The following is a 25,958-nucleotide window of genomic DNA, read 5'->3' as shown; positions in this document are numbered from 1 at the left end:
GGGAACAAAGAAAATACTGAAACCAGAGTTTCTCCATTTCTGCTGGCCTGTGGGGTCTGTGTTCTGCAGCCAAGAAATGTGTTGAGGCTCTTAATGGTGGGCTATGCCCTCCAGTGTTGTAGCAGACTCCATAAGCTCACTACCAAATTTTTTCTTTCTGGGTTCTTGTCTGGTGAATTTGAATAATGAAATCCACAGACTGGATGAGTGAGTGTAATTTGTTCAAGTGTGATTAGAAAGAGAATTCCTGCAGGGCGAGAGGGGACCCGACAGGGGTTGCAGCTTGAGTGTGCTCGTCTAGGGGTTTATATAACACTTGGGTCAACACTATTGGTCCAAACTTATGATAATTAAGTTTTGGAAGAGTACTAATGCTACTGGTCCAAACTTATGCTAATCAGGGTTTGGAAAAGCACCAATGCTATTGATCCAAATTTCTGCTAATTAGTGTTTGGAAAATTCCTAACTTATCAGTTAGGCCCGCAATCCCATATAGGTCTGCTCCACTTGTGTTTTTGGTACTCTTGGAGAAGCAGGAGATTGAGGTCATGGGATGGCAGATACTTGGGTTCAGAGACGTTTTGCTGTGTAGAGATGGTTTCTGCAGTGGGAATCCTCCCTGGGCTGCTGCTGGAACACAGATTGGTGTTCCCTGGCTCTACTCAATGCTGGCCCCACTGTGCCCCTTCACACTTCAGCCCACAGTGGCATGGTGGGATCCTCAGGGCCCTGGCCTGTGCTTTGTTGAAAGCGCTTGCAGCTTGTGCTCCAGCTGCCCAGTAGGTGGCTCTGCTGCTCCACAACCGCTTCTTCTTGAGAATTGTTGGGCTGGCTCTGCGCTTGGCAGTTGGGGGACCATGTCAATATCATGTCATGGAAACCAAGAGAGGGGACTGCTCGGAGAGTGAGTAGGCCATTAGTGTCAGACACTGATGTCAATTGCTGTGGCAAGTTAGGGTTGGTAAAGATTAAGAAGTCAGAGGGTGTGGCATTGGGTTTCAGTATAGTGGTCTGACCGGAAATCATCAAAAGTTTTGTGGGTGCAAAACAAGTAAGGAATAGGGCACTGAACACATGGAGGTAGCAGGAACAGACTACATGCCCTAGTCTTCCAGATGTGCTTTGATTGACATACACATTATTGTCCCAAATATTGTTCAAATATTTTAAAAAATTGATTTTAAACATTTTAAATTTGGGAGGTTCATTTAAAACATAAGATTTGATTTCTCTTGAAAAACTAGGAGATCTGGTGACACAGGAACTTCATTCCATCTTTTCTTTTGGTACCAGGGATTGAACTCAGGGGCACTTATCCCTTTTTATTTTTATTTTTTATTTAGTGAAAGGGTCTTGTTGAGTTGCTTAGGGCCTTGCTAAGTTGCTGAGGCTGGCTTTGAACTCAGGATCCTCATTCCTCAGCCTTCCAAGCCTCTGGGATTATAGGAATATGTCTCCACGCCCCACCTTTCATTCCCTCTTGGCAACACTATGTTATTTTCTCCAGGAATGATGTGCCTTCTCTCCGTCTTGCTAAGTTGCTGAGGCTGGCTTTGAACTCAGGATCCTCATTCCTCAGCCTTCCAAGCCTCTGGGATTATAGGAATATGTCTCCACGCTCCACCTTTCATTCCCTCTTGGCAACACTATGTTATTTTCTCCAGGAATGATGTGCCTTCTCTCCGTTCACAGCATAGCTCCAACCCCAGTAGTTACCCTGTAAACCCAGCCCACTTCCCTCATTCACATGGTCTCCTTGGCTTCTGAAGAGACACAAATTCCGGACTTTAATTGATCCAAATTTCTGGTGATTTGTCAGGGAAAGACAAAAGAGAAGCCTCGATCAACCTTTGCAGGAGAGGAATGACAGGCAGCGGGAAGATGGAATAAAAGAAAAGCTTCTCAAAGTTAATCTGGGATAGAAAGGACACAACGTGGTGAAGTAAAAGAAAATGCATAAAGACAGATTTTTTGGGGGAGGAGAGGAGAAAAGATCAGAGCCCGTTAGATTCAATAAACAAAGTTTATCACAATGGAAGTAGGTAGAAAAAGTGGCACTGGGATCTGAGCAATAGGGAGATTTAGAACAACCATAATGGGAACTAATGAAAAGAAAATTTAAACTTAGGAGTGGGAAGGTGGGGAGAACTGGCCCTGAAGAGTAATGAGTACTTAAGGATTTCTGATGACTTATTTAGAAAGAGCTTTTCCTCATTTATTTGGAAATGATGGTTTTAAAAGTAGAAAATTATATTTTGTAGCTCTTAGAGTCATCTTACATTATTTTAAAACCAGTCTTTTTCAAATATTTAATTTCAAGGGCATTAAGGAATAAGTCCCATAAGAGCCATTAGTAGCATAATAAAGCTTGACTTTCATTTGATTGTATGTTGCAAAGTTTCTCTTCCATTATTTTTTCAATAGGAGTACCATTTTCATTAAATCATGTAAAGGAATGGTTTAAAAGCACTTCTGCCAAAATATTCAAATGTTGTGTTTCAATGCCAATATTTGTGTTTGACTGAACCCTTTCAGATAACATAAAAGCAATTTGTTTTTATTGAATGGAACAAATGTTTGTTTGTTTCTTAGGGAAATTTTTTTGTCGTTATTCAGGTCTGCTTATTTTTAGAGATGGAAGGCATTATATGAGCTGAAATGATGTTGCATTGAAATTATCCTCCATCAATTTGTTTTACATCACTTATTTTTAATTGATGCTGGCAGCTCCTGGGTTGCTCAAGGGTAAATTTGTTTTGCTGATTTAAGTATTTGGAGATTGTTACATGAAGTCTGGAGAGCATTACAAATCCTGAGTGTATTTGAGAAGGCTAAGCCTTATAGAAAAACAGGAGGGTGAAAAATATAGTTTTATGGAGAACTTTATGAATTTAGGGAGGAGATTGATTTTCATAGTAAAAGTTTACATCTCTCTTTTTTACTTCTCAGAATTATGTTACATATATAACTGGATCACTTAATTTTCTTCAAGGTGGGAAATCTTTCTATAACTTATAAGACAATCTCACAAATGGTAATTAAATGATATAATTTGGGGGATGTTGGCTCTTGGGACTTGAAGGGGCTAATTTGTTCATTCCAGTTGCCCTCTGAGTTCTGAATCAACTGAGAAATGGATATAAGAAATAGACACGCAGAATAGAATACAGAAATAGACATAGGAAATTTTAGTATGGATAAAACTAGAGAATGTGCTTTGGTGTTCCATTAAAATGGACTTCCTATTCTATTCCATATGTTTAACTGGTGGAACCTTCATGAGAAATGGATTGAGCTTCAGAGTGATATTTCCCTAGCCATCTTCCTGAAGACTTGGCCCAAGCTACTGGGCTCAGAGAATCCACATGTGAGGCCACTCAGGTAGAGCAGTCATGAACCCACTGATGCACTCACCAGGGAAAAGTGGGCAATGGATGTTAGGTCCTCAGCTCAACATGGAACTGCTTCTCCTTTGAGGAGCCAGTGAATAAGGTCCTGATTCTTACAGTGTCTAGGCAATGTTTCTGGTAGAGAAGAAGTTCTTATTTTATGAGCCAGGAAGAATGTGAAGATGTGAACAGAAGGTTCCGTTTATACACTAGGAACTCCTACATATCTCCAACTAAGTGCCATACTGCGCAAAGTTTTATAATTAGAGATTAATTGCTCTGGGCCAAATATTCCTTTTTTTTTTTTTTTTTTGTTCCTGTGATTCATTTAAAATTAGTTTGATGGATGGAGAAAGACAGTCATAACTGAAGTCAGAGGCAACACATTCTGGGTCATGTAGATCTTTTACATGTCAGGGAGGATAAGGTAGCACCAGACATGGAATTAATTCCTGGCTCCTTTCTCCTTTATTCCTCCGGCTCTTCTTTTCTAATCCCTTTTGGCTGTCGATGCTGAGGCAGCTCACAAACCCACTGTCTTTTGTGGCCCCTACTCCAGCCCCAAACTCATTTCTGTGTGTTAGTCCCTGGGTCATGTTGTGGTAAAGATTTTTATTCTTGCTCTTATTGAGTAAAAGTTGCTCATGATTATTAAATAAAAAGGCAAAAATGCTTTTTTGCCTTTTTTTTTCCTGTGTTGGGAACAAGTTCTGGTTTGAATGGAAAGCATGAGCTCCTGGGACTGTGGGAAAATAAAGGCCACTTTACAGATTGATCTGTTGCCAAAATTTTATTTGCCTAAATGTGATGTGGTGGCTACACAAATGATGGTCATCTAAACTGGAACTTACACTGTTTTCCCAGCAAGCCTCCTAGCTTCAAAACTGCCCTCCTCTAAGTCTACTTCCACTGTCCACTAGAAAAGAGGTACAAAATTATATGGAAGTTCAGTAAAGGGCAATCCCAAAAGTTGGGAGAGTGGTTACCTTGGGGTGAGTGGATGGGGATAGGCAGGGATGGAATTTGGGAAGGCCTTATGGGGCCATTCAAGGGACTAGTATGTGTCTGTGTGTGTGTGTATTTTTTAAACTGGTAAATATTTTTAAAATGAGTGGGAAGTACACACGTTTTATTGATATTCTTTTCTTCCCAAATATTATTTATATATTTTATAAATTTTTAAAACATAAAATAAACATTTGATAGTTTAAAATTATAAAAACTAACTAAAATCCAGATCACTTTTCTTCTTGGTCTCTGAAGCCTCTTAAGAACTCCCTGATTAATAAGGATATACTTAACATCCAAGGTTGTCTTAGTCAGTACTCTGATAACAAGTGACAGGAATCCTACTCAAATTATTTCAACTTTCCTCCTCCCCAAAAGAAGGAGAAAAGGAAAAAAGAATTTGTTGGCTTTTGTAACAAGGAGGGACAGGTGCACAGTTAATTTTGGGTCTGGCCACACTCAGGAGCTCAAATGGTGATGGCAGTTCTCCGTGTTCTGTTGTTCTCAGCTGTTTCTCTTTACTTTGGCTTCAGACTCTCTTACTATACAAATGAGTTCCTCCACCTGGCCAGGGGAGGGTGATCACATGCAGCCTGCTCATATTGTCTTCCTAACTTAGGGTCCTACCAGGAAATAAAGCAACCTTCCTGATAGCCATGTCTTACCATTCCTTTTTATGTTGTGCAATGCCAGTTTTTCCATGTGAATACGAGAACATTTAATTTATACACAGAATCACCAAAATCACACAATTTTTGCTTTATATATGCACACACATTCTATTCTTATTAGAAGAGTGGAAACAGTGCACAAATCTAAGTTGACTGTTCACATTTTACTTCTTTTCCTCTTTTGGTACTGGGGATTGAACTCAGAGGCATTGTACCATTGAGCTACACTCCCAGACTTCTTTAATTTTAAGGCAAGGTCTTGCTAAGTTGCTGAGTATCTGCATTGCTGAGGCTGGTCTCCACTTTGTGATCCTCCTACCTCAGCCTCTGAGTCATGGAAGTACAGGTGTGCATCATGACCCCTGGCTCCACTTCACTTCTTAGTTCACTCAATTCTACTAACGCTCTTTAACTTGCTGGTGAGTAAGGAAGAACTGACTGGAAAAGCAGCTGGGTTGCCCTATCTTTCCCTTTTCTTCCATGTCACCATTTTTGACAAGTTTGTTTAATATAAGGAAGTAACATGAATAAGAAAGAATATGATAAAGTTATTTGGTCTTATTTTTAAAAACATTATTGCCTTCATTCTGTGTTAGAATCAAGTTCTGGTTTAAATGGAAAACATGACCTCTTGGGACTGTCATCTCTGCCTCCCCCCATTTATTCAGGTTTTGATGGAACACACTTAATTTCTACTTACTCTGAGCCTTGTGGAACTGCCACAAAAAGTGGATCTCAATATGGAAAGCAGTATGGAGATTCCTTGGAAAACTGGGAATGGAACCACCATTTGACCCAGCTATCCCACTCCCAAAGGACTTAAAAACAGTATACTACAGTATACATCAATGTTTATAGCAGCACAATTCACAATAGCTAAACTGTGGAACCAACCTAGATGCTCTTCAGTAGATGAATGGATAAAGGAAGTGTGCTATATATACACAATGGAATATTATTCAGCACTAAAAGAGAATAAAATTATGACATTTGCAGGTAAATGGATGGAGTTGGAGAAGATAATGCTAAGTAAAGTTAGCCAATCTCCCAAAACCAAATGCCAAATGTTTTCTCTGATTTAAGGATGCTGATTCATAATGTGGTTGGTGGGGGCATGGGAGGATTAGATGAACTCTAGATAGGGCAAAGGGGAGAGAGGGGTAGAGAGGGGGCATGGGTGTAGAAAAGATGGTGGAATGTGATGGACATCATCACCCTAAGTACGTGTATGAAGACATGAATGGTGTGAAAATACTTTGTGTACAACCAGTGACTTGAAAAATTGTGCTCTATATGTGCACAATTTTTGTAGTGCATTGTATTGTAGAATTGTAGTGCATTCTGCTGTCATATATAACAAATTAAAAAAAAAAAAGTTGATCTCTCGGGATGCTGTATGCAAGGTGCATCACAAATGCTGAATTGTAGTGGAGTGGGCCTTCCCTCTGCCCATGTGCTTGCCTCTTTGTCTGATTGGACTTCGCTTACAAAACACTACTTCTAAGATGAAGTTATTAAACATTAAAAAAAAAAATGGCAGCAGCAGAGTTTTAAACCAAGCCCAGGACCATTCTAAGGACAGGAACGTTGAAATCAACAGGTCATGTGCATGAAACTGGGCCTGTTGATAACCCTTAGGGGGATTCTGATTGTCCCAGGGTGGGCCATTCATCTGCCCTTGAGCCTATCACATGGTTCAGGTGTCTGGAGCACTCTGACAGTAGAGGCCTGGCTTCCTTGTCCACCACTGAGGCTGGAAGTAGGGTGTCTTCGCATCACCACCAGGAGGAGTAGGGGAGAACTTCCACAAAAGAGCTAGCAATGGTCAAACTATGTTTAATGTAGGGAGCATTTCATCTGCCCTCTTCCTGCCCTTCCCTTTTACTTCTTGCTGTATTTTCATCCTCAAACATTCCCCATGATGGTTTTAGGGATCTTTTCTTCAACTACTCCTAGGACTTCTAGGTTCTTGCAGGTTTGTGCACCTGCACTTTTTTTTTTCTTTCTTGAAACATGTTTCCTTTTCTCCTGGAAAACTTTTACTCATTCATTAGCACTCAGTTTAAATTCATGTTTTCTGGCAGAATAGTTGGACCTTGAACATTGACAGTTCCTTTTTTTTTGAGTCTCTGCACTTATTACTTGTATTTCAAAGTATTTTTTTGGGGGGGGGCTACTTTCCTCCCAGATTCTGGGTTCCTTGAGAGGAGGGATGGTGTCTTAAGCTTTTCTTCCGTGTTCAGTGTAAAGCAATTGCCTATTATGTGATAAACTCAGAATATGTGACTATTGAATAAAGAAATGAAAAGCTAGTGTTATAAAATAGTGTTTTTTCACTGCCTTATCTAATACTAATCTTGTACCCCAAAAGGATGTTTTTATAAATGAATCCTGCATTCAGGATATCATAGGATTCTTTCTCAAGCACTGTGCTCTCTGCTGCTGAATAAACTGAAGCATCTTTTGGTTAAAACTCTGAAAGGAAACCAATTAAATGCTAAACTCAGGAAAGTAGTATTTCAAATTCTGTTAAATTTCCCAGAGCCTGTTTCCTAAGATGAAGCACCCTGTCTCAGGGCCAGTTCTTGGATACCAGATAAAGAATCAAGATGCGAGCTATCTGTGGACATACAGCACTGTTGTTTCCCACCTTGCCTGCTGGCCAGATCAGCCTGGTGCTTGGGGACTCAGGAGCTACACATGTTATGAATATGAGCCAGGCTATTTCTCACCTTTTGTCTCAATGCTCATCCTCAGATAATTCTGCATTTCCCCAGTGCTGTCTGGGGGTGTGGGAAAGCAAACAATATGATCCTGTACTTACCTTGAGATCCTCTTTCCCAACACTGCATTTTTAGAAGCTCCATTCCAGCACACGTCAGATTAAAGGACTGTCGCTCAAAATTCTGCCTTTGCAAAATGTGCTACAGGGAAGGAGCAGCCATTGCACAATGCAAGCAATTTACTCATCGTGGAAAGGGGGGTAAGCGGAGAGTCTGAAGTCCTTCTGAAATTGAAATGTTTAATTCCTAGGTCCCAACAGGAAGAATAAAAGTGGGACTAAAGTATATAAGAAAAAAAGAGGTGAAACCAAATCAAAAAGTCATAAAAATCAATCCAAAAGAATCAATGAGTTATTCATAAGGTAACAGTAGAATGTGTGAATTAGGCTAAAGAGTAAAAAACAGAAAGTATCATTACAGTTGAGAAGTTTGAGAGGAAACCTTTCATTGTTATAACATCTCTGTTCTGCTTAGCAAAATCTTGATCTATTCCGTGTTACCAGACTTTACCTTTAATCTTCAATCTTGGTTTTCTCCCAGGAAGCGCTATGTATCATTTTATACTGTTCTACCTAAAATATTGTTTTCTCTGGATAAATCATACTACACCTGTTATTTGCAAGTTGACATCACATTAAAGTGCAGAAATAGCTTCCCTGTTTGAATCTATTTTCTATGACTCCATAATGATAAAAAACAAGTGGATTAAAAAACCAGAATGGTATTTATAATTAAAAGACTACCGAAATTTAAATAACATATAAGAACGAGTGAGTCATGTGTCATCTCCCATATTTCTAATCCTAGATACATTTTTGCCAGTTTATTGATTCTTAAAATGTTCACTATCCATCATACTTATGAGAATACTGTAAACCATGATTTATGTACTCTGTGAACATTATGTTTGATAGCTCAGGATGCTATACCATCACAGAAAATTAATCACTTAAGTTAATATGGAATTGAGATATATGGTTAGGATATTTAAAAACTCTCTGTCTCAAATCATTATCTGGTAATTTTTCTAAGTCCTGAAAGGAGATGAATTCCTTATCAGCTAATGACATCTGATTTTAGGTCATCCTGTAACTAACAGCCCCCAACAAGAGAAAGTCCACTAAAGAAGGCTGTTATAAAGGGCAAAAGAATGAATTTGACAAAAAAATTATAAGTGCCAGAAAAAAATAGGCTGTAAATTGCTAGTAATGAATAGGTTGTTTTCCTCTTACATGGCAACAGTAATCTATCACTTCCCACGCCCTTCTCATATGAAGGGGCCTAATTGGCCTTGGATATAACATCTACTAAATGTAGTGTCAGAATAACAGGTGGTTAGAAATGTGTTAAACTGCATACTAATTAAATTGATGTACATGAATTTTTAAAACTTTAAAACATTATTAAATGTTCGCATACATTTGAAACAATGTGTGTCTTTATTTGCAAGTGGAGGTGCTCCAAATCCAACCAATGGAAAACTGTCATTGACTTAAATTGAGAATTAAAGTAAAACCCACTTTTAATCTTTTAATAGTTCATAACCAGAAAAAGAAAGAGGATTCTTAGGGGGAAAATTTTGAGGTGAGCAACTGAATGCTCAAAGGCTTTTCATAACCACATGCATGTGAAGTACATACAAGTTGAATCAAGCAAATGTTATAACATCATTCTATTCAATTTAGCATATACACGAACACATAATGCAACAAAGGCTTTCTACTTCCAAGTTTGACCATCATTTAGCTTAGTTTTTGTTTTAGACTTCTATAATTTAAATAATTTTTTTATTCATATAACCATATACAAGTACTTGCTACTGCATAGGATTGTTTTCTTTCAGAAGATACTTAGAATAGGCAGGTAAATTCCTTGACCCACTTTGTTATGAATATAGAGTGCTGGTTCCCAGATATATTGATACTAATAGGCAAAAGAGTTTTGTACTCTATTGATTTTATAAAAACACCTGGTAAAGCAAAGTTAAACATGTTTTTTTTTAACATATAATTTCTTAAAGCCTATGATGTGAATGACGCACATGGTGACTCTCTGAGAGAGGGTGGTACAGTACTTAGCATTGCCCCAAATATCCTGGATATGACAGTGGAATCCTTGACTATAATATGGAGGAATATATTGCTCCAAACCAATTCCCTGTTTGTGAAGATCATTGTTTTCCTCAGATGAGGGTTAGAAGCTGAGCTTGGAATAAGAAAAGAAACTCATCTATTAATCCAGGTCAAAGGATGCCCCCCAACTCTGGAGTCTTAAATGTTTTCTCTACACATAGGATGGATCTTGGAAAGAATGGATGATACAGATTTGTATTCTGATTGGCACAGTTAGGAGTGGAAGAGGCTGGGTGAGGCGAGTAGGGGAACTTCCTCCATGCCACATTTTTGAGTCATTTTTCAGTTTCATTGATTATTTTGTAGTATTTACATGCACTGCCTAATTTTTATGCTAATCTATTGATTAATAATTTACTCATCAATTAATGGATGCTGCCAGCAAACCAGGGTCTGATCCTAATGGAGACACTGAAGGACAATTCCTTTGGTTTCAGGAGGTTGAAGAGTAGCTTCCAGAATGGTTTTTCACTTGGTCTCTGGGATTTTCGTGTGCCATATTAGAGCTCTCTCACCTGATCACGTCACCAAGACATATTCTGAACTGCTCTTAGTTAATTGCTACCCATTTTGTACCCTAAGATCTTAAATATTTCCTGTTTCTCAAATATTATTCCATCCCTACTGACGTATTTGTGGCACTAATTTGTGTCATTGTAGTATATCTAAGCACTTCTCCCATCATGGCCCTCTGAAGTACCCTACCAAGAGCAGTGGCATAGCTGCTGTCCTCAGGTCAGGAGTGCATCACCGAGAGAATTTAAAGGCAAGAGTAAAACAGGTTGTTCTGCTTTTTCATTGTCATCATGCTCCAGTGATTCTAAAAAATTCCAGTAATAAAAATACTTCTACCTGCAGGGGGAGATGGTTTCCCTGCTTCCTAGGGACTCTCTATTAGAAACTTGTACTGGAAAAACTAAATCTAATTTATTTTTGTGTTTTATGCTTTATTCTTGTATCAATCAATTTAATTTCTCTTATGGTAAAATGGAATTATTTAAAATTAAGACTTTCACCTACAAAAATCTAAACCTAGTTTCTCATTGTACAGTCTCTTCTTGGTAATAGAAGGAAAAATTCCTATGTGATAAAAAGTATGAGGCTTAACATACATTAAATCTTGAGATTTTTTCTTTTTGTTTGTTTTGAGAGGCAGCCTCGTATAGTAGAGTTTACTCTTCGATATAAAGAGCTTAATTTCAGTGATGCCCTAAAACAAACCAGGTGACCCCAGGGCATTACATCTCTGGGCCTCAGTTTTCCTCTTTTAAAGTCAGATTGATGTACTTAAAGGGTATTAATGAAGAAACTAGTCAGATTACTTAATGGTCAACTGATTATGCCAAGTTAAAAGGCGATTTTTAAAACCCAAACTTAAGAAGTAATAATTGATTATATAGCCTTTGAAGTCTTGTCCACTTTCAGAAAAATAAAGATTTAAGTTCTACCAACTCCTAAATACTAAACTTTGGGAATTTAGAGATGGTCTCTACAGATTTCTAGAACTCTTAAGTGGAAAGAGAAGGGATTTTGGAAATGATCTGGAAATGCTCTTGTAGACATTAGGTCACCCGCTGTAGCCCCAAGGCATGATGTTGGCAGATGGCAAATGCTTGAGCATCAGGCTGAAATTAGATTGCTCTAAGGATTTTGCTACCCTTGCTGGCCTTTGTTCCTTGTCTCATCATTTGCTTTAAAGAAGTTTCTCCCAGATCTCCTCTTACCTTGGAAACTTTTACAGTATATAAAAACAATTGGATTCCTTGGTGGGCACAGCTGAATCTTCCCAGTTTTCACCTGGCAGGATGTTTTAGACAAGATTTGAAAAGCTCCACGGATGTCTTTTTTTTTCAGGGATCCAAAAGGCTGTTTTTATTCATTCATAAAAAACAAAACTTGCTTAGCTAGTGCTAACATCATTATAGGGGCTGCAATGCAGCAGGGAACAAGTTCTCTGCCTTCGAGGAACTTGCCTTCTCTTTATGGGATGGGTGTAGCAGAGAACAGATGGAGCCAAGATGTCCAGATGTATTTTTGAGATGCATTTAGAGTCCAGGCACAATACCCTTTTTATTCTAAACATGGAGTGCAGCAACGTAAGAATAATGTACTTTCAGGGGTCAACTAGTTCATATGGCATAAGAGCAATATACTTTTAGGGGTCAAAAGTTCCCACAAACATTTCCAGATGTCAATTAGACCTTATAGTTTTGACTTAACTGAGTGACCTGTCTACCTTTCAGGTCAGGCCAATCCAAACTCCCTGGGCCTGGCCCTCATCACTTTCCCCAAACCAATAATTCAAAGGCTTCACTTCATTTTCTTTATCCTTGCTTCCCAAATATGGCCATGTCTCAGAATCATGTAGTAGATCACTCTAAGTACCAGTTAAAATATATTTTATAAATATATATGTGTATTACATACATAATATATACATAAATACTCTCTTAGGCTTGTAGAATTGAAATTTCTAGAAAACAGGGACCTGGGAAGTGCAGGATTCACAATGCTTCAGGCGATTCTGATTAAGCTGGCTGGCTTCATTCTCAAACCAGATTTTAGGAGCCATTTACCAGATTACTTTTTTTTTTAAGTACATCTTTATTTATTTATTTTTTTATTTATGTGGTGCTGAGGATTGAACCCAGTGCCTCACACATGCAAGGCAAGTACTCTGCCATTGAGCCACAACCCCAGCCCCAGATTACTCTTTTTATTGCAAGGATTTCTCCAACTTTCTTTTCCACTTGATACATAGCATTGGGCCTTTGAGGAGCTGGCCTACCTTTCTAATTCCATCTTTCCTTGCATCCTTGCTGGTCTTCTCTGCTTCAGTCCAACCCACTTACTGACGGCTTATTAGAAAACATCTGCATTCCCTGTTTTTTTTTTTAAGTCTGTATTATTTTATGCTCTGCTTAAGTCCAAGTTCTGTGATACAAGAACCTTGCACTGCAACAACCTGAGCATCGTCCTTTCTGAATTCCCTAATCTTTATCATTTGGGTCTAACTTGCCACTTGTGTTATAGTAATTTGTGGCTATGGAGTCTAATTCAAATCTTAGGAGGGCTTACTGAGTGACTGGTACACATGACACGTCATTTACAGCATTTCACTAATGATAAAAGGGTAAAGAACATTTACAACTACTCCTGAGAAACTAATGCTGCTATTTTGTATTTCAGAAGATGCTTTGCAAACTCAGCAAAGACATGCCTGTCTTATTCATTAGAACAATGTTCAGTGCCCTGACATAAAGTCTATAATTATTTGTTGAACTAAGTTAGGAAAAAGCCTGTAGTATCATCTCAAAATCTTTGGTGTTGCTTTTTATTAATTGCTGGGTGTCTGCACTAGGGAGAGTTTGAAGGTTTTCTTTCCACTCTTGTGTTCTTGTCATTTCTTTTTTATCACATGGCAAGATTTGAAGCTGCCCACTGGACTCCATGCCTGGTTCCTGTCCCAGAATGAAGCTGTTTGTTTTGACTTTAGAAGGTAAGTAGAGTAACCTGAATTACCCCATTATTAATGTATAAAACTAGAGGCCACCCCACAGTGGGCATTCTATCAACTCACAAAACTCACTGTGCTCCATAAAACTTGGTCTTGTGGCTATCTGGGCTTGTTTATTGTTATGGGATTTAGGGCTACTTTGAGGATCTGACCCAGATTCACTAGAGGAATTTCTGTTTTATATTCTTTTTAAGCACACTGAAAAATTCTTCTGATTTTAATTTTGCTCATGTCTTACAATGTGCTCTATCTTTATTGGATATGAGTTTTCTGATAACTATCAGAAATAGGGCCTATTATGCTTGAACATTCCATCAATTCTCACAGTAAACTCTGTAAAAAAAAAAACACATGCAAAGTAGTAGCTTACAAATCTCTGGATTTGAAAAGCATTTGTCTGCTGCCAATCTTGCAGTTCTAAGTATTCTTGGGTAACACACATGTCTGTGTGAACAGCAGCCAAACTTTGCTTACTTTAGTGTCGATATTTACCAGAAGCTGAAAAGTGTCCTTTGACATTTATTGCATGTTTACTGAAACATACAATGAATACAGTTTGATTTTAAATGGAGCATTGAGATTCAGGCTAGAGCTGAAAGTGTAGACCCTAATGTCTTGACTAGCACCATGTGAAAGTTTCATTCATTAATTTATCCAATAATTATTTATTAAACAGCTTCCTTGGTCAGATACCATGGGAGGATCTGAGGTATAAAGATGAAACAAGGTGGGTATCTCAAGGGAGGTGCAGCTTATTCAGATAGACAGACCCTAAGTGGAGACACTATTGTGATAATGGTATAAAGTAAAAATCTAGTGCAGAGAGAATATAGAGAGACCCAACTTCATCCAAGACAGTGAGTTGCAGGAACAGTAGCAGTGGAAAGTGTTCAGAAAAGCCTCCCAGAAGAGGAGTTATTTACTCTAAACCCTGGAAAAGAAGTGGGAGATAGTAAGGTGAAGAGAGGAGTTGCCAAGTTCACAAATATAAGAATAGTGAATGCTCATAAAGCTCATTCTTATGATAAAGTCTCAGTGATGCTTGATTAATTCTACTGTTCTGTCACCCATACTAGACAAGGACTGTATGATCTGCAATACCTGGTTAAAACAACTAAGTTATGAACTATCCAAATACTGCTAAGGAAAATTTGAATGTCAGGAGATGAAGCCAAGATTATAAATGTTTGCAAGTAAAAAACTACGTGTTATAGACATCTCAAGACACTCATAGTCTATTCTGATAATCAATCTCTTATGCCAAATAGAAGAAAGTTTTCTTTGATATATTTCTTAATGTAGTAACATTTTAACATTATGGATCAAGTTGTACCTAATATATTACCCAGTTATAAGGAAATGCTTATCATCTTGGGTGTTTAACAAGTAACTATTGCACTGTCCATATGTCCACAATACTGAGATAAAGCAATATAGAAAGAAGGAAAGTCAGGCATAGAGAAGAAGAATCAGACAGAAAGACAGAAAATAAGCAAGGTGAGTAAATTTAATGAGCTATTTTATGAGAAATGTGTTTTAAATCAAGTAATATCATTTTTCATTCTCCTTCAGAAAGTTATATGCTCATTAAGAACTAGAATCATTTTATATGATGAGAACAATAAAGATAATGCTGACTGGAAAATAGTATATGATTTTCTGTATCCCTCAATTTGGAGCCACTAGTTCTTGAGGTGAATCCAAAACATGGTTCCTATTTGAAATTCACTTGTGTTTTCTTGCTAATTATGGATGCTGTACCAGGCTTAAGGGCCGACAAGGGACAGGAAACTAGCCTTGCAGTTGCGGTCAGATGTCGACTGGGGCTGCCGTCTCCTGAGCTAGCCACTTGACTTATATTATTGAATTTAATTCTAACAGCAACTTCTTTTTACGTGTGGGAAAACCAAGGCTCAGAGAGATTAACTAATTTGCTGAAGTATTTAAGCCAGGATTCAAATGAAGTCCAAAGCCCATTTTATTTCTTCTAAATTAAAGAAAAAAAGCCCCTCCCCCCTGAGAAAGAATGTCTGATTTTCTTTATTATTCTGGATTAGTGGCTGTCTATAAAATTCTGAAAGGTCTCATAAAGGTAAACTTACATCTGGTGTGTGGTTCAAAGAGAATTTTCTTAACTAGATGGTAAAATGTTCCTTCAAAGAGTTGCGCATAGAAACAGAACTTGGATTGCTAATGACTTTCTTGTTCACATATACTTCTAACATTAACAATTTTTTACTTTCTTTAATTGCAATTATACGTATTTTTATCCTACAAAATTAGAAATACACAAGAACACAAAGAAAAATAAAGAACCAAAAATGACATCCCACAAAGACCACTGTTTTATTAAAATGATTGTAACATTTTCTTGTAGCCTATTTCCTTTGAATATATATTCCCAAACACATATTTTTTACCACATATACAATCTTGCATTGTTTTTAACTTAATACTATAGTAAAAGGCTTTTTATGTCTTAATAAACACTGGTCATAAAGATCATTTTAACATGTGTATATTATCTCATTGTGTAACTTAGGAACAAGTATGTGAAATATTCACTTAGTAAGTCAATCATTAGGACTCATGTTTAGAATCATTAGAGGCAACACATAGTATAGTAGGATTAAGTCTTTTCTTCTAGTGAAAAGTCTTCTAAAATAATAAATTTCCTCCAGATTAAGACATTTGCCAAATGAGGTAAATCCACAGTAAATCTCTCAGTCAGAATGTGTTTCTTCCAGACTTTGGGAGAAAATTTTGATCTGAGTCTTTGAACTTTATTGTGATTTAAGACAAAGCATTACTTACTTTTTTTGCTCTTTAAAAAAATATATTTGGTAGGAAAGTTTTTATTTTTTGATTTTCAATTGCATAAAGCAAGTAATTCAAAATTATTGAAAGTAATAAGCATATCCCTTTTCTTGACTTTTAATCAAATATTTTATCCAGGAAAACCTAAACCATTAAGATTATATATATGTGTGTGTATATATATATATATAAATATATAGCATGTATATAATATATAGCATATAATAATTAGCATGAAGTCAAATTTTGGTTCTGCCACATAGGCATTATGTGAATTTGAGCAAGTTACTCAAATTAGACCTCATTTTCTTGGCTTTAATATAGGCATAATAAAATTATCTACCTTAGAGGCCATCTGTGAGGATAAATTGCATTATAGTCATCCTTTGGTATCCATGGGGGATTGGTTCCAGAAACTCCAGTAGGTACCAAAATTTGCAGATGTCTTTTATACAAAATGAGTACATCATCTCTAAGTTATTTATAATACTTCATACAATGCCAATGCTATACTAATAGTTGCTATGCTATATTATTTAGGGAATAATGACAAAAAAATCTGCATATGTTCAGTACAGACGCAATTTTTCCCCCCAATATTTTCAATCTGTAGTTGGTTGACTCTTAGAGCATGGAACCCAGGAATATACAGAAAGCTATTGTAAAACATGTACAGCATTTAGAAAGTGCCTGGTATACCATGAGTGATCACTAAATGTCAGCTATTATTGTTATCATGCCCTTATCTTTTTAGTGATCAAGATTTTTTAAACCAGATTTTTGGTTCAAACATGCTAACTTCAGATTAAGATCCCATCTCCATGGGAGGCAAAGGTGAGAACATCACCTGAAGACAATGATTATGCCAGTCTGGTTGGAGTGGAGGTTTATTATGGGGAAGGCGGGGTACAAAATGGCAAATGTAGATTGATGGTAGTTTACAAAGAGCCTTGAAGGCTTCCATAGTCATTGGATTCTATTCTTCAGATTCCAGAGAGTTTACAGGATGAAAGAAGGACATCAATCTAAAGAATTCAAGGGTATGAATCACCAAGTTGCTTATACCACAAGTCTCCCACTTCTTGAGGTTTTACGTTTAATTCATTTCTTTCTCAGTTGGTGTATGTAAGGAGGGCATTGTCTTCACATCTCTACTAAAACCCATGTCTCCTGGTTGTTGAAGGAGAGTTCTTGGGCAGATAGCCCAGAATCTTCTGCAATCCTTAATCACTATGAGCAGATGGCTGCTGCTTCTGTTCCTGTAGTGTTGACCTTGGGCTTCAATGCTGTTTTGAGTGATAATTCTATTCTTTGGGATCTCAAAAAAAAAAAAAAAAAGAGATTTGGCTGTTATAGATGCATGATTATGCAGGTTATAATCTTTAATCCCTTAACTATAATAAACTCTTATGAAGAGTTATTTGCTAGGCTTTATGGACGACATATTCATGCAAACCAGATGCTCTATCTTTTTTACATTGTCAGAATCCCTGAGAGTTGTGCCTAGCAGTAAGTGGCTGCCTTAGTCTAAAAGGTTAATTATTTTATCAGCTAAAGAGGTTCTCAAGAATCTTTCAGAGTGGAAATAACTATAACAACATTTCTGAATAATAAGGAGAAACATTTCCATTAATAAAAGAGTGAAAGAACTGGGAGGCAATTGCAATGAGGTTAAAGGGTAAGAACAAAATGCCAGAAGGAAGTAGTTAATCGAAAGGCTATCTAATTTTTATTATGTTTCACAAATACACTCTGTGGAGATTTTATGTACCATCTTAGACAGAAGATGGCAGAAATTAATTATATCCAGCTCTGTATTTCCACAACTTGTTCATGCCATCATTTTAGCACTTTGTATATATACATGCAAACATACAATTATATAAATAGGTATTATATATAACTAGTTATATATAACATATAGAATTATATATATGAATTAAGATAAATAAATCTAACTTTATGTATATATGTTTAACTATATTCATATATAGTTATATATAATTATATGTGCATATCTGTCTATATATATTTTTTGCAGTACTGGGCAATTAAACCAAAGCCTCGTGCATGCTAGGCAAGTGCTGTACCATTGAGCCACATTCCTGGATTTTTATATCATATTGTGATTAATAAAGTTATATTTGTCTTCCTCATTAGGCTGTTGCTCCTTGATGATGGGGATTAGCTATCTCTCTTCTGGTCCCCATAATCTTATATAGGCATGGCACATAATATATGGTTAGTAAACGTTAGATTTGATTCTTTTTTTTTTTTTAAAGAGAGAGTGAGAGAGGGGAGAGAGAGAGAGAGAGAGAGAGAGAGAGAGAGAGAGAGAGAGAGAGAATTTTTAATATTTATTTTTTAGTTCTCGGCGGACACAACATCTTTGTTGGTATGTGGTGCTGAGGATCGAACCCAGGCCGCACGCATGCCAGGCGAGCGCGCTACCGCTTGAGCCACATCCCCAGCCCCTAGATTTGATTCTTGTTGAATGAGAATCTGGGTTCAAAAAAAGTCAGCGTAAAATAATAGATGATTGCCACAAATCAGTGACAATTTAAAAGAAAACAAATCTAATAAGGGAGAATCAGACTTAGAAATGAAATATTCCACAGGGGTATGGTCAACATGATAGGAGCTAAAATGGACCCTTGCTCCAACTCTGTAATCAAGGAATAGACTTACTAGGTAATGTTCACAAATTATGTTGTGCAACACTTTTGGTGAACAGTAGGAATAAATAAGAGATTGATGGGCTCTGTGTCATTGTTTCACTGATGTAGACTTAGGAGTGCAATAGGACTGCTCTTTGCCTGGACCCTGATTTCCTCCAGCAGATAGCAAAGAAGCAGCAGTTGAAGTAGCAATCCACTGCAGCTTTTTCCCATATCTGGAATTCCTTGGGTTCCTAGAACTACTCAGTGACAGTGTAGCTTCTGCCCTGGCTGGACTGGAGTTGGTCTGTGCAGCCCACATGAGTCCCCTAGACTCATTCCTGTCATTCCATTACCAGTCTATCCTTGGATCATGCCCTATTCCGTGGCATAGTATATATTCTTCCCAGCCATGCCCTTAATGTAGGCATCAAAAATCTGTTCCTGGCATTGATAGGCAAGTGGTTACAGCTTGCCCTAACAGGCCCTAAATGAGATTCACTCAAATATGTCCACTTGCTTCCTCTCCATCACCAGCTCTCATCCCACCCACCACTGCTGTTGTGCTAATCGTGCTCACTACATGCCAGGTGTGATACAATGTTCTTTATGGAAATTGCTTCATCAAATCTTGACAAGGATCCTGTGAAGAAGCACCTCAATATTTTTAGAAGCCTGATAAAATTGGTCAGTATGAGTCCAGGGAGCAAGTATTTCCCCAAAGAGTAATAAGACAAAAAGCTAGAATGTTTTGCCATTTGTGTGGCTGACTGCTGGTGACAGAATTCACTTTTGATGGTCACTTGAGGTTTCAGAAAGGGAAATAGAAGTAAGGCGTGTTTAAACAGGAGAAAAAGATTATGATTTATGTGCTTTCCTCTTCTCATTTAAATGGTGCAGATGCTGATTTGGATGGAAGTCACGCAGGGAAACCCTGGTCTGAAATGTCATTTCACTTCAGTCTCTTTAGTGTTATGCAGTTTGGTTGCAAGATATGCTGAAATGGAAATTTAAATGCTACTGTTTTGAGATATATTTATATGGTGTTTTTGTAGTCTGTGCATGTACTCTCTGTTTATTACTAAATAAGCTCTATATTCATTGTTGTTGATTCAGTCGGAGACTGACATAATGACATTGAAAAGATGGAGCTAGATTATATCTCAGAGTAAAACATGCAAGGTAGAAAATGGAAACTCAGAAGTAAATACTGAAATCTGTGAATAAAGAAGCAATTTTCAGTTTGCTTTACATGGTTCTTAAGGAGCCTATCACATTTATATCTCTGTACATTATTTCTCACTACAAAACTAGTAAATGCTTGTTTAATACCATCAGATAAGGGTGATATTTTACTGAGGACTTGATTCTTCCAGAAAAGCCAAGAATAACAAGAAAAAAATGAATGCATCAAATCACTACCTGCCTTGATTGCAAATACCTTTTTTCCCCTCAAAGGCTTCTGGTTGTTGCTACCCTTATATAAAAGGAGAGATACACTTAGAGTTGTCATTTGTGGTGTTTGTCTTCAAATTATGGGCTAAAGATATGTCAGGACATGAATGGAAATATTGTCCTCCTGAAAAAGGCGTATTCAAGTTCCACATATGATATGAAATGTGCCTACTGCCTCATAGATTCTTTCCCTGTATTAACCACATCTCTCTGCTGCAGAATTACCCACAAAGAAATGAAATGAAACTGAATTTTATGTATAAATGGTGGGGATTTCTCTTTGTCTTTTTTCCAGGTTTGAAACATTTCTTTTCCAGACAGAAAGATTTGCTGACACCTATATTTCTAGGCTTTACATAGCTGATAAACAGCCCATGGATTATACAAACATAACTGCATTTCTGTTATCTACCCCCGACAAATTACAGCCTGCCAGGAGAACTGCTGCAGCAGAGAGCAAGCATTTGGTTTTCAACTGTTTTCTTTTTCTTAAGTCTTTAAAACGAGGCCATGATTTTTCATATTCAGTTGAAATAGAAAATGCTCAGGCTCAATGCACACGAGGAAATTGCAACCTCTCTTGGTCCCACCCCCTTCCTTTTACTTCCACCCCCCCGGCTGCATTGCAGTCCTGCAAAGCTCTCTAGAGTGGGAACCACACGGCTGGGGGTGTAACTGCATGCCAAGCACAGCCATCTCTTTTATAGCCAAACCACAGATTCTCGCTTCAGGTCATTTTTTACATTGTATTTCGATTTTATAGAGCTGCATTCGATAAAGAGAATACAGATAGCATTACTGAGATGTGTGCAGCATGACAGTTTAATGAGAAGGAAAGAAAAACCCAAAGGTTATTCAGTTACTTACCAGTCTCATTTAATGCTATAATTTTGGAAGAGGTGGTTGGAGAAAGAAAAATTCACATTTCAAATGTGATGGTAGATCTAAGAAGCTGTCTTAGTCCCATTAATTTGGTTGATTTTCCTTGAAGAAATATTTAATAAAAGAAGATTTGTTACCTGCTTTATTTTGTTGCAAATTTTTATTTTTTATTGTGAAATAAGATCAGATTTTTAAATAATGTTACCTTTTTGATGAAGTACATTCTTTAGACATGCTTCTACTTTGCTTGGGTTTCTAGAACTGTGGGGTGGGACATTTCCCAGAGGGAAGCCTAATCTCACACTTCCCAGGTTACTTAAGGAGAGTCTTGTCCTGGTCATGGAGAAGTCTCCTGGGTCTGGCTTTTTTTTTTACACATGACGTCTATCTAGGCAGTCCAGCACACCCTTCTCAATGCGCTGAGATGTATGAAATGCTCATCGCGGGTGGGACTTAGTCCCCTGATTCTCTAAGCAACAGTTTTCTACTTTCTAGTCTGAATAATTGAAATGATTAAAAATTATGAAAACTAAATGGGCTAATGCATGTGAAAAAATGTTCTATTACAGATTGATCACTCCAAACAGCATTTTTGCTGTTGTTATTGAAGGAAATGAATATTGTTTTCCTTTATTTGTCTCATCTCCCTAATTGAACCTCTTGTGCAGGCCGACTCTACCTTCTCAAATTCTTCTTTTCTATCAGATATCAGGGCAAATTAAATATTTGGTTTCTTACTGTCTCTCTAATGAGGCATTAACTCCAGGTGGGAAAGCACCATGTTATTTTTCCCAGCCCCATTTCCTCGTAGCCCAGTGCCAAGCACATACTAGCCATTCAAAAAACTCACAAATCTACTGGTTGAGTGTAAAGATGCCTCATTTTTTTCTCCTCCACTTTATCCCTCCTAAAAGGTCTGCCTTCCTGGGGACTGTAAAGATGTGGGAATATTTGGGGCAAGTGTGAGTTTCAGTCTAGAATAGTGTCATGAATTTACCACTCACCCAAATATTACCCAGTTCCACTATGGTTTCATTTCTAAACACCAGCCTTCCTTCTAGGAAAGCAGGCCAAATGCCTTTACTGAACTGTTAGATCTTAAAAAAATGTTCCAAAGGATTAGAAAATTGAGTATTTTTATTCTTGTTCATTGAAGGCAGACTTCTAGTTAAAAATGCTTGTTTCATTGCTGACCTCTCATTTGAAGCCAGTTCATGTGAAGCCCAGATTGTTTTTACAATTAATCTCAAGTCACGAATGTGAGAAGAAAATGGACAAATGCTCATTTTATTTCAGTGCATGCTCAGAACTCCTGGGGATCCGTGTAATGGACTGTGGTCTATGAATGTAGTACATTTATGATTTGATAGATTGAAAAATAATTGTTTTCACTAATATTTAATTATTTATGTTAAAATCTTAACAAAGCATAGAGCTTTTATAAACTCTAAAAATTGGTCCCTATTCTGACTCCATGTGTGATATTGCAGAGGGCTTTGTGATTTGGGGATTTGGGGATTTAAAACTAAGATAATAAACAACAATTTTTTTTTTTAAAGAGAGTGAGAGAGAGGGGGACAGAGAGAGAGAATTTTAATATTTATTTATTTTTTTCTTAGTTCTCGGCGGACACAACATCTTTGTTTGTATGTGGTGCTGAGGATCGAACCCGGGCAGCACGCATGCCAGGCGAGCGCGCTACCACTTGAGCCACATCCCCAGCCCCTAAACAACAATTTTTAGTTATCCCTTTGAAGGGATATAGAGGAAAATTGAAATGGTAGCAATTTACTAGTTTTAAATGAAAACATAGCCAAATGAATGACACTTAGTTTGTAGTACCCAGAAATAAGGCTAGGTAGAGTAGCACTCAAGGAAGGTTGATGGGTCAGCTAAGTCCACCTGCCCTCATGGACCCCTCCAGGCACAGAGTGAAGCCTCTGTTAGTGTAACCCTATTGACCAGCGAGCACGAAGGATCATGCAGAGCTAGATGCATTCCTTAAGTCAAGTTTAAAACAACAAAGGTATCAATTGTGAATGATTGAACCAGAACATAGAATAGATGCATAGATTTTATGATACGATTTAAGTATAATTATAATAAACAAAAATATCAAATGGTATTCCCGGGGAACACACCTATTAGTTTCTGGCCCCTCCTGACTAGGCTTTGATGCCTTATAATTTCATGTCTGTAATCACCATGGAAACTGTTTCTGTTGTGTTCTCATTCCAGTTTCTGTTGTGGGTAGTTGTTCAGGTTCTCTACACCCTCTTTTTTGTCCTTGTCTCATTGTTTGTGCTGGAATCAGTACCCTCTTGTTATTGGAACCCTTTTTACTAATTGCAGGGAATCTTCATTTTCTGTATTAGCAGTTACTCAAGGTTCAGATTTGGTCTCTTAAGTCTTCATCATCTATAATACTCCCATGGGTTACTTCTAAAATGCTACAAAGTGTATCCAGTTTTATATTAATATGGCTTTTTTTAACACACCTGTAGTCTTAGTGATTTATGAGGCTGAGGCAGGTGGATTGCAAGTTTGAGACCCCTTGGGCAACTTAGTGAGCCCCCTCTCAAAAAATAATAAGGGTTGGGGATATAGCTCGGTGGCAGAGCACCTCTGGATTTGATTCCCAGTATTGAAAAAGATAAAAGGATATGACTTTTTTATTTTCTCAGTTTTGCATTTTTCCCATTTTCATGAGTCATTGTCTCTTACCTCTGTGCTAATATGGAGTGGAGGTTATGGTTTCCTTAGGCTTTTGGTAAGAAAAGTAGTTTTCACATTGGGTTTGAACTGACATGTGTTTCTTCAGTGGACAGACATGTAGACACCATTGCATGTTGGTATACATAATGAGATTTCACTGTTTATTAAGGGATTATATAATGTATCTGCCAGGGTGTGTGTGTGTGTGTGTGTGTGTGTGTGTGTGTGTGTATGTGTGTGTGTTTGAAATATTCCCATGTATAGTGAACATGGACAGGCAAGTTCAATGTTCTGCCTTGTTCTCTACGTATGAATTTTTCATAACAAGTGACTTTAAAAATGCTTTGGTAATTTGGAGAAATTTGTCCTAGAAATAACTGCTTCCCCCTCCTTTCTGTGACTGAAAGTACATGGTGATTCGCAGAGACTTTGAAAGGTCGTGCTCTGAGTGAGAATACAAATCTATTGTGCTCATGCTGGAGTCCTGACCCTTTTGCCTTAGTGTGGTTTCCAGAGCTATAAAATGGGCTGTCAGAAGTCAATTGAGAACACCTGTTCTCTCTTGAGTGCATGCTTATGAATAGACTCCAAGTAAAATGTTAGGTGGCTTTCATTTTCACATGCCCATCTTAAGTTGAAATTCAAAGAATAGTTTTTTAAAAAAGCCCTTTACTTATCAATAATTTCAGATTTACAGAAGACTTTTAAGACAAAGAGTTTTTGTATATCTTTCACCCAGCTTGGGCTAATGGCAACATCTTCATGGTACATTCATCACACTAAGAAATGAACATGGGAACAATACTACTGCTAAAACCACAAACTATATTTGGATTTCACAAGTTTTTCTACCTGGGAAAGATAGGGTTTTAAAAATAATTTTTATTTAGGGCTGGGGATGTGGCTCAAGCGGTAGCGCGCTCGCCTGGCATGTGTGCGGCCCGGGTTCGATCCTCAGCACCACATACAAAGATGTTGTGTCCGCCGAGAACTGAAAAATAAATACTAAAAAAATAAAAATAAAAATACTTTAAAAAATAATTTTTATTTATAGATTATTTTGTTTAAAAATGTTTAATAAAATTATACTCTCAAGAGATTGAACAGTGTAATAGAGACAAAATTTAGGGAGCCTTTAATTTAACAAAATTAAATAATTTTATAAAGTGAAATGTTAGAAAATTCAGCATCTTAATTTTGTTGTATGGTATCAATTATTTTCTGGCCGACTTGTGGAATGAATAAAGGGTGATTTATGTGGATATTGCTTTCAAGTGCATGCAATTTTGTTTTTCTTAAAAATCAGGAATGAGGATATAAGGGAATACCTGTAAACTATCTCCTTTCATCCTGCAATCTTGGGATTCAGTGACTCTCTCACAAGCTTTTTCCGATAATGAAATTTTCACATGTGAAAAATACTGCCAGTTTTGATGAAAGCTTAAATGATTTTTATTTCTAAAGGGTGCATAGAAAGCACAACCAACAACCTGATGCATAAAGAAGATAAATACAAAGATGCAAGGGAAAGTAACAATTATTTAATTTCATTTTCTTCATAAAAAGACATTTTGTGAATCAGCCTGTGGTTTTTTTTTTTTTTTAATTTTATTTGGTATCTTAGCAACATTATTATGTTTTAAAACACCATTGTCTTTGTCCCATTTTGCCCTTTTGTACTCATTTGTGTTTGGTCTAGACATCATACAATACTTTAGATTGCTGACTTTTCAAATGTTCTGCTTTCATAAATACCTCAGCATTAGCTCAATAGAACATAAAGCAACCATGTGCAGCATAAAAAAAAAAAAAGGAAAAAGGGATTTTCTCTTTAAAAAGCTCCTAATGACTCAATACTCTAGAGAGTTAGAGAAGGCTTAGTCTTTGGGGCTTCTGATAGGATTGCTTTGTTCTCATCTTTTATGTACAAAA

General features: G+C 37.2%; 1 pseudogene across 1 annotated transcript in view; it reads right to left on the bottom strand.

Annotated features, from left to right (window-relative positions):
• Positions 1–687: 687 nt before the first annotated feature.
• The window catches only part of LOC308649459 (succinate--CoA ligase [ADP/GDP-forming] subunit alpha, mitochondrial-like), a 66,995-nt pseudogene continuing 41,724 nt past the window's right edge, over positions 688–25,958 (bottom strand). The window contains exon 2 of the transcript in view: positions 688–1,011. The product of the transcript in view is annotated as a succinate--CoA ligase [ADP/GDP-forming] subunit alpha, mitochondrial-like (transcript). The remainder of the gene's footprint in view (positions 1,012–25,958) is intronic.

This window comes from Spermophilus citellus (assembly GCF_964194105.1).
Source record: "Spermophilus citellus genome assembly, chromosome: 5".
NCBI lineage: Eukaryota > Metazoa > Chordata > Mammalia > Rodentia > Sciuridae > Spermophilus > Spermophilus citellus.
This window is presented reverse-complemented; position numbering and strand designations above follow the sequence as displayed.